Below are 7,647 nucleotides of genomic sequence, written 5' to 3'. Positions count from 1 at the left end.
TTGTAACAGCCAAGCATCAGTTCAGCTTGCACACAGACAGATCTCCTCACTAGAGGAGAAAGACTCAACAGAAAAGGAGCCAGTCTCAGATTATCACACATCTGTCATAATACTGAGATGGGTACCAAGCGATAAGAGTTAAAATTAGTAAAATTATAAACTATCATTATCTCTGTGCACTGAAAAAGAGGAGAGTTAGAAAGAAAAAATTCTATCTTGACTGAGTAGATGCACTTATACCACAAATGCATGCGGACGGATGTTCAAATGCATTCACACATAAAACTGCTTTTGAAGATTGAGAGCTACCCACATCATTTGCTATATAAGGACAGTGGATCTAAGCTCTGTATTATTAAATTTTCAAACTATTTAATAAGAGAATCTGTTGCTAATGAAAAAGTGAATGTGTTGCTATTTCTGTCAAATCTGTTAGACGAGATGTTTGAGAAACACGCAAAAAGAAAGAAAAATACAGGAATAGAAACTGTCTATAATATTCAAGCCAGTAAGGATCCTATTTATTCCAATTTCACTTGTGTGATGCAAAGAATATAATTACAATTATGACAGCATGCAAAATTCAAAATTGATTGGACTGCTTTTCATTACTGCTCAGTGTGTGACTTGCATGTGTCAATAACAACAACAGCATGATGTTAATACAGTTTGCTGAGGAAAATGTTTTAAGAGAAGATTTGAACAAGAACCACCAACATCTGTTTATAAGCAAAATTTTTACAAATAAAGTAGAGCTGAAGTCAGGAATTTTGATCTCACTTATCTGGTTATGACTAACTGCATTGATGGATGCTTTGTCTGCTGCATGTGGTGTACAAGTGGTGAAAGATTAAGGGCAAGACATCAGAGAGACAAGAAAAATTGCTGTGCATCAAGCAGTCCATCTGCTTTGGCCATACAACAGTTACTATCAAGTGACTAAGAGGCCAAATTTTTGTCTGCTTCTGAAACTGGGCCATCTAAAAAACAGCTTCAAATTGTACTCACTAATACAAATTTAAGACTTCTGGATTTCTCTGTGGATACATTGCTTCACATAAATCACTGCAAGACAAAAGCAGTGATTTTGATTTGTAATTTTGGAAATCAGTCTTCTTAAATATCACTTAAGATGAGGTACGTTGTTTTATTTTTATATCTGACATAAGGAATCAAAATAAAGACTTCAATGACTACAAATTTAATAACATGGACTGTAATGTTCTGAGTGTTACCCTCCTCTATTTAAAAACAGTTTATATATAAAACCCACACAAATATGATTCACTATTATACATCTAAGCCACTGAAAATCAAGGAGAGCTGAAAAAGGATCAGTTTGCTGCGCAGCTTTTAGAAGTTCCCCCTGTTTAAAGCACACTGAAATATCCAAGTTTAGTTAAAAAATATTTCCCAGATGCACATATAAAATGTTCAGTTACATGAGGACTGTCACAAGAGCAGCAGGATGTGAATTATTTCCCAACTGCAATCTCTTATTTTTTCTACCACTGCACTGTACTTGCTAAGGTGGGCATTGTACCACACACATCTATGTTAGCGACTCATTTTTGTAGGAATTCATTGCCTTATAAGTTTATATAAAAAGAGGATTAAAGATGGAAAGCCAAACACTACTAGCAACATTGCTGCATATATTGAAAAAAAAATCTGGATGGTTTTATCTTTTGGAAGAGAATAAGGTAGAGCTATATACAACACAGAAAGATACAGTAGCTTCACAGGACCAAATCAGTACACAGTGATAATGAGAGGTGCCTTAAGCACTCTGTTCAAGAGTGGTAGTGTCACAGAGACAACTGAATAAACAGAAAGATCTTGGATTTTAATCACCTAAAGTTAGTTCTCAGCACAATTGTGTTCTAAACTTGTTCAAAATTGAAACTGAGAAAACACCTCTTGAAATTACAAATGTATAACTCAAGAGTACAAAATGCAAGAGTTATAAGCCTTAGCAAAATAAACAAATAGTTTAAAATTAAGTCATTAGCTGCAATATTGTCACCAATCAGGACTTCAGATTTTTAGCTCTTCACCTGGTTATCAATTTAGGGCAAAACTGCAACACTAATCATGAAGATAAGTGAGCACTTGCATGTGAAAAATATTCCAGGAATATGTAGCATTTCCATTAAAGACACAAAATCCCATCCTATGAGATTAAAAGAGTTCATTCTGAATGTAAGCCTAAGGACATTAGGTATTCTATAAAACTACTTAGACTTTTCTAGATCATCATAAAAAACACCTCTCATTTAATTAACCTACAGCCAAGTGTTCGGAACACAACTTAAGTTTGCTATGAATAACATACCAAATACCACATTATTTTCTAAACTAGTTTACCACTATTATTTAAAAAAGCCCTTGAGATTTCTCAGAAGCAGTTTTCCACTCATCATGCAGCCCAATCACAGGTTAAAGGACTAAATCCTGTAATTATTCAGGCTATAAGCCTATTTTTGAATAAATATACTGCTCCTTCTAAGTTTGAAGAACCATGTCCAACATTATTTGAACTCTTTGGCTACAATAAACTTTTTCCATTTCTAATGTGCATGTTGTCAATACCTTTTTTATTTAAAAATAATAGTTCTCAGCCCAACATCCAATAACTATTACATTTTATTACATTCTTTGAAGATGGCACACAAAAAATAACTTTTTTTTGATAAATCATTTGCTAAAACAAGTTTTTGCTCCCAAAGTAATCTATAACTGTCAATATCTCACATTACCATTATACATTAACAAAATGGAACCCAGCTTTTCAAATCAGTTGTGTTTCTTTAAAAAAATACAAAGAAAATTGCTTCCCCTAATTTATTGAGGTTTTTTCCAATTAAATGTCTCTCTCAAAACCAATGGCTCAAATTCCCCACAAATACTTTAAACATGATGTGTCAGAAAACTTGGTTTTGACATGATTCGTACCATAGCATTACTTTACAGTTCTCAGGTGATAAGATTTTACTGACTTCAAACAAAGACTAGACCTAGAAGCATGCCAGCTGCAATATTTCTTTCAGGACACAGCATTTGGAAGGATGCTCTGTGCTGGGACTGTCATTTGTGGTGCTTTGCAACACTTAGTCAGCATCTTCACAGATAGAGACAGAACCAACTTTAGTATTTCCATGTATTTTTCCTGCCTCCTGCAGAAGAAAAAATGCTGCTGTTTCCACCTATGTAGGGCACCCCAGTATGTATTTTGAAAGGTCCTAAGAGAAGTCTACATTATAAATTCAATTCAATATTTAAGTTTTTCACTGAAATAATCATGCTAGATATATTAAACTCTATGATGGTGAACTACCTAATGCAAGATAGGTACACTAATAACTGATCCCACTGCAGCTGCAACAAAGGGAGCTTGTTTGAGTTTCCTGTCAAATTAAATGTTCCAAGCCAACATAATTTTATTTAGTAGGCACTGTTAGTGTAAACCTCCGTTAATGTAGCTATGGGAGCCAAATTCCTAAAAGGAACAATAAACTTTCTAAAAGAAGTTGTGGCTTTGGAGACTAGGTGGGTTCTCATGAAATTCATGAGCATTTACACTGTGTGTAGCAGCACAGAGAACTGTTTCTGGCTTTCATTTCATGCACTCTTACAGGGCTCTATCCTGCCACAGCAAACCTGATACTTTTACATATTTTGTCTAAGATTAAAACTCACTTGTGTTTGCTCACACTACACCTTTGAGACCCCAACTTCTAACAACCTGTCTTGCTGCCAAGAGCAATTACTTTGTCTCTCACCATGGGCACAACAGATTTGCCCACACTGAAGAGAAACCACAAATTCCCTATAAACAGGGAAGAATGGACAGAAGATTTTTTTTCTTCTCCTTAGTAACTTAAGTATTTGATTTTTCTTACATCTTGCTGGGTTTTGTTATGTATTTTATTGGTTTCCAGAGGCATTCAAGAGAAAACATGGGGGAAAATCAATGTCAGTTGTTAAAAATCTCAAGCATTTTTAAAAATTGGAGCAAGTTAGAGCTATCTGTTTATATAAAGCCCAGAAAGCTCCATTATGATCACATAATGTAGACATGGCCAATTTGTGGTTCTTGAGCCACATGTAACCTTCAGGCAGTTCAAGTGAAGCTCTAACGGGGCTAAATCACGCAACAAACACATGTCTGCCCTGAGCTGCTGAATAATCCAAACCTGCAGCTCTGGGGTATCATTCATGGCAATGCTACTGATCTCTTTCATCAGATGGAAAAATATCTGCAAAGTTCCAACATCAGCAGATAAAAGCAGACACATTCATAGTATTTTCATAATGTTACCTCATAGCATTCATAATTATCACCTTCTGCAGCACTTTCCCCTTTAAAGTACCCATTTCCACTATTTAAAATACCACCATAATTTCATCAGGTTACTTGAGGACAGAGACCATTCAAATTCTTGCCTCCATCTCAACACCCTGCCTGACTACCAAACATGGCATTTTTCACTTCTGAAACAATTCTAAAAAGAAATAGGCAGTTTCTTCTCTCCATCACTTAGATTTTTCCCTACCGCTGAAATATTTTTGGTGTTAACTTGTGCCAGAAAGACTCAGTGTCTATTCAGTCATCTCTAAACTACCTTTGAATGCCCACTTTTCCCTGAACACAGAAGATTTTTGTTTAAAGCACTGTGTTAAGCTATGCAGATATGAAACAGATCAAAATTAGTTCATTAAGAAATATCAAAATATATTTCAGAAAAAAAATAGGGTTATATCAACTGTAAACTTGCAGGGGGGGAGCATTTCTTTGAGATATATATCAGTTGGTAATTGAAATATTTTAAGTCATAAGATTAGTTTTCAGGGTATTTTATAATTATTCCTTAATATGTCAACAAATATATATATGGCTGTAGATAAGAAACAAAAACCTGTCATTGTAATTGATTTGAAATTCAATTAAGATTTAGAATTTTAATTTCTATTACAATGCTTCATATTACTTACATCTCTTCATGACATCAGATTGTTGCATAGGGAAATATACACGTGCTTGGAAAAATTATACTTACATTTTATTTCAGATTAACTTTCTTTCCAAACTGTTGTAACTACAATAAAGGCTTCCTGCTTTTCCCAGAAGATGTCACTGCATGGCAGGTGCAGAGAAGGCACATACATTGGAAGAATTGCAAAGGGCAGAATAAACTGCACAGGTTCCCTTGCAGATACAAAAAGGCAGTTTATGAATCATTTAAATTCATTATAACTTTTTACAAGATAACTTTAGTTTAAGTGCTACAACAGCTGTAAATTCCAATTTTAAAATTTTATTTTTAGCTGTTTCATCCTTTCTATTTCCTTTCAGGACATACATTTGATTTATCTCATGATTCTACTATACATTATCCTCTGTAATTTTAGAGTATTGTAATTTTTTTTTAAGTGCCCTTACAGGTATTCAATGGGAATCTGAAGCTGGGAGACTATTAATCCACTCGCTCTGTCAAACCTGTGTGTAACAAAAACATGGGCATGTATCTGGGTACAGCCTTGCAACAGCTTTGTACCAACAAGCTGCTTACCCCCTCTCCTACACTCGGTGTCATTCTAGTGGAGAGATGTCACATGATTGAGCAGGTCCTCAGCTCCTCTTTAAAAACAAGTATGTGAAAACAGTTTAATCACTTCAATCTCCCTGCTTGCACTTTTTTTCAAAATTACTTCCTTTTGTAAAGGCAAAGGCAATATTTCAGATAAAAAAATAAACCAAAGGAAGAGAACACATTTACAGAAATTGAAAAAAAAAATTGGGATTACTAGTGACTTCACAAGCTGGAAGCATTCTAGCTTTCAAATCTCAGACTAGAACAGAGCCTTTAGCAAGGTAAATAATTAAAATTGCATTCTTAAAGTGAAAAATAATTTAATCAGCAGAGACTCATTTGAGGAACAAATGCATATGGTAATTTTTACACAGATTTTTCCACAGCAGAACCCCACACGCTTCACACAAATATACTTTGAACAGTTACATTCTGTTCTGTGCAAAGTAGTTTTTCCTGAATTGGCTGTCAGGGCTCCATCCAACTCCCACAATATTTAGAGGGATTTTTTTAATTAATTCCCTGGGAGATAACTGATCCCCCTATTGAGCTACTTCTAAGAAAAAAAAAAAACCTGTCTACATGCAGTGGAGCAAACAGAATTCTACAAATTTGGACTTTAACGCTCAACCTCTTGCTAGCAGTGGGAAAGGTAATACAGCCAGTGGCTGGTTCCAATCTACAAGCAAGCTATCACTCAACCTCTTATTTTCATTAAATTGTAGGAAACAACTATGGCTTATGTAGCTTTGGGCTTCAATGAAGTTGAATTTAGAGCTTTGAAGAGATGCAGCCTGATCTCTAGCTTTCTTGAGTGAAAATTAAGATCTTAAAAATAGTACAACCTCTAGCAGCTTTGAAAAAAGGTTGAGAAAATAAAGTCAAAAAAAGTTAAGAATCAAAGCACTGTGGAAAAAAGCATGACTTGAGGAAAAGTGTTTCTATTGAGATGTTTAATTTCATAACAGATTGGAAAAAGCAAAATAGACTCTTTTGGTTTATAAAAGCATTTGTTCAAGAAGCAGATCTACACAGAACATTCAGAGGGAAAGAATAAGTCTTCAGAAAGAATTCATCTTTAGATATATTTAATCAGTAGTCACTTTCAGTCTTGTAGATCTATGAGAGAAAACCATCAGATGTCTCATGAGTTTAATTCCATAGTCACAATTCACATGATATAACATGCTTAAAGGATACTTCCTGGACATTTGCATTAAAAATTACTAACAGTGTACTCAGCTATAAGTGATTATTACATCTTGCTTCATCAGATGACTGGTCTGGTCTCTAAAATGTGATTCATGTGAAAGCTAAGTTTAATTTCTAATTTACTTCAGAAGTTCTGAATTTGTAGAACTCCTAAAATGGGAATAAAGTTGAAAGTTTCCTTAGAGAATAATTGAGATGTTGTATAGTTACTTTCTTGGAATTGCAGACCAACAACAATTTCCTAACTAAAAAATCCACCTTATAGAAGAAAGACAGCAAAGATGGTTTAATTGATGCATCAACTATTTCAAAAATCCCACTTTTCAAGCTACGCCTTTATGAAAAAAGAACTAAATTTTATCCAACTGCATTTTAGAAAGGAAAACATTCATACTCTGCTAATCATCAAATACAACAAGGACATTTGAAGTCGTAATTCAATCTGCTGTAACTGGATGCAACTCCACCAAACTCAACAGGTTAATTATTTTACTGATATTGTTTCACAGACCTACATTCACCACAATAACAAACAGCTGTTTACCATTAGCAAGACTCAGTTTGACAAGCAGCTTTATTATTTTTTAGCTATTCACTTTAATCTTCCACAAATTTTAATCATTATTTTCAATTACAATGAAATTACTCTTGACATGAATCTCCTTTGAGAAAAGATTCTGGAAAAACAACATTTCCTTCAGGCTACTGATGCTCATAGTGCTTTTCAACCTGCCCCATCAGTTTGGGTGATGTAACAAACTATGCCTATGGTCACGTTGTTGGCTTGATAGGTTGAAATTGAAAAATTAGTCTCTATTTATGTTTGCACAAGCAGTGCAGG

This window comes from Sylvia atricapilla, chromosome 13, assembly GCF_009819655.1.
Source record: "Sylvia atricapilla isolate bSylAtr1 chromosome 13, bSylAtr1.pri, whole genome shotgun sequence".
NCBI classification, from domain to species: domain Eukaryota; kingdom Metazoa; phylum Chordata; class Aves; order Passeriformes; family Sylviidae; genus Sylvia; species Sylvia atricapilla.
This window is presented reverse-complemented; position numbering follows the sequence as displayed.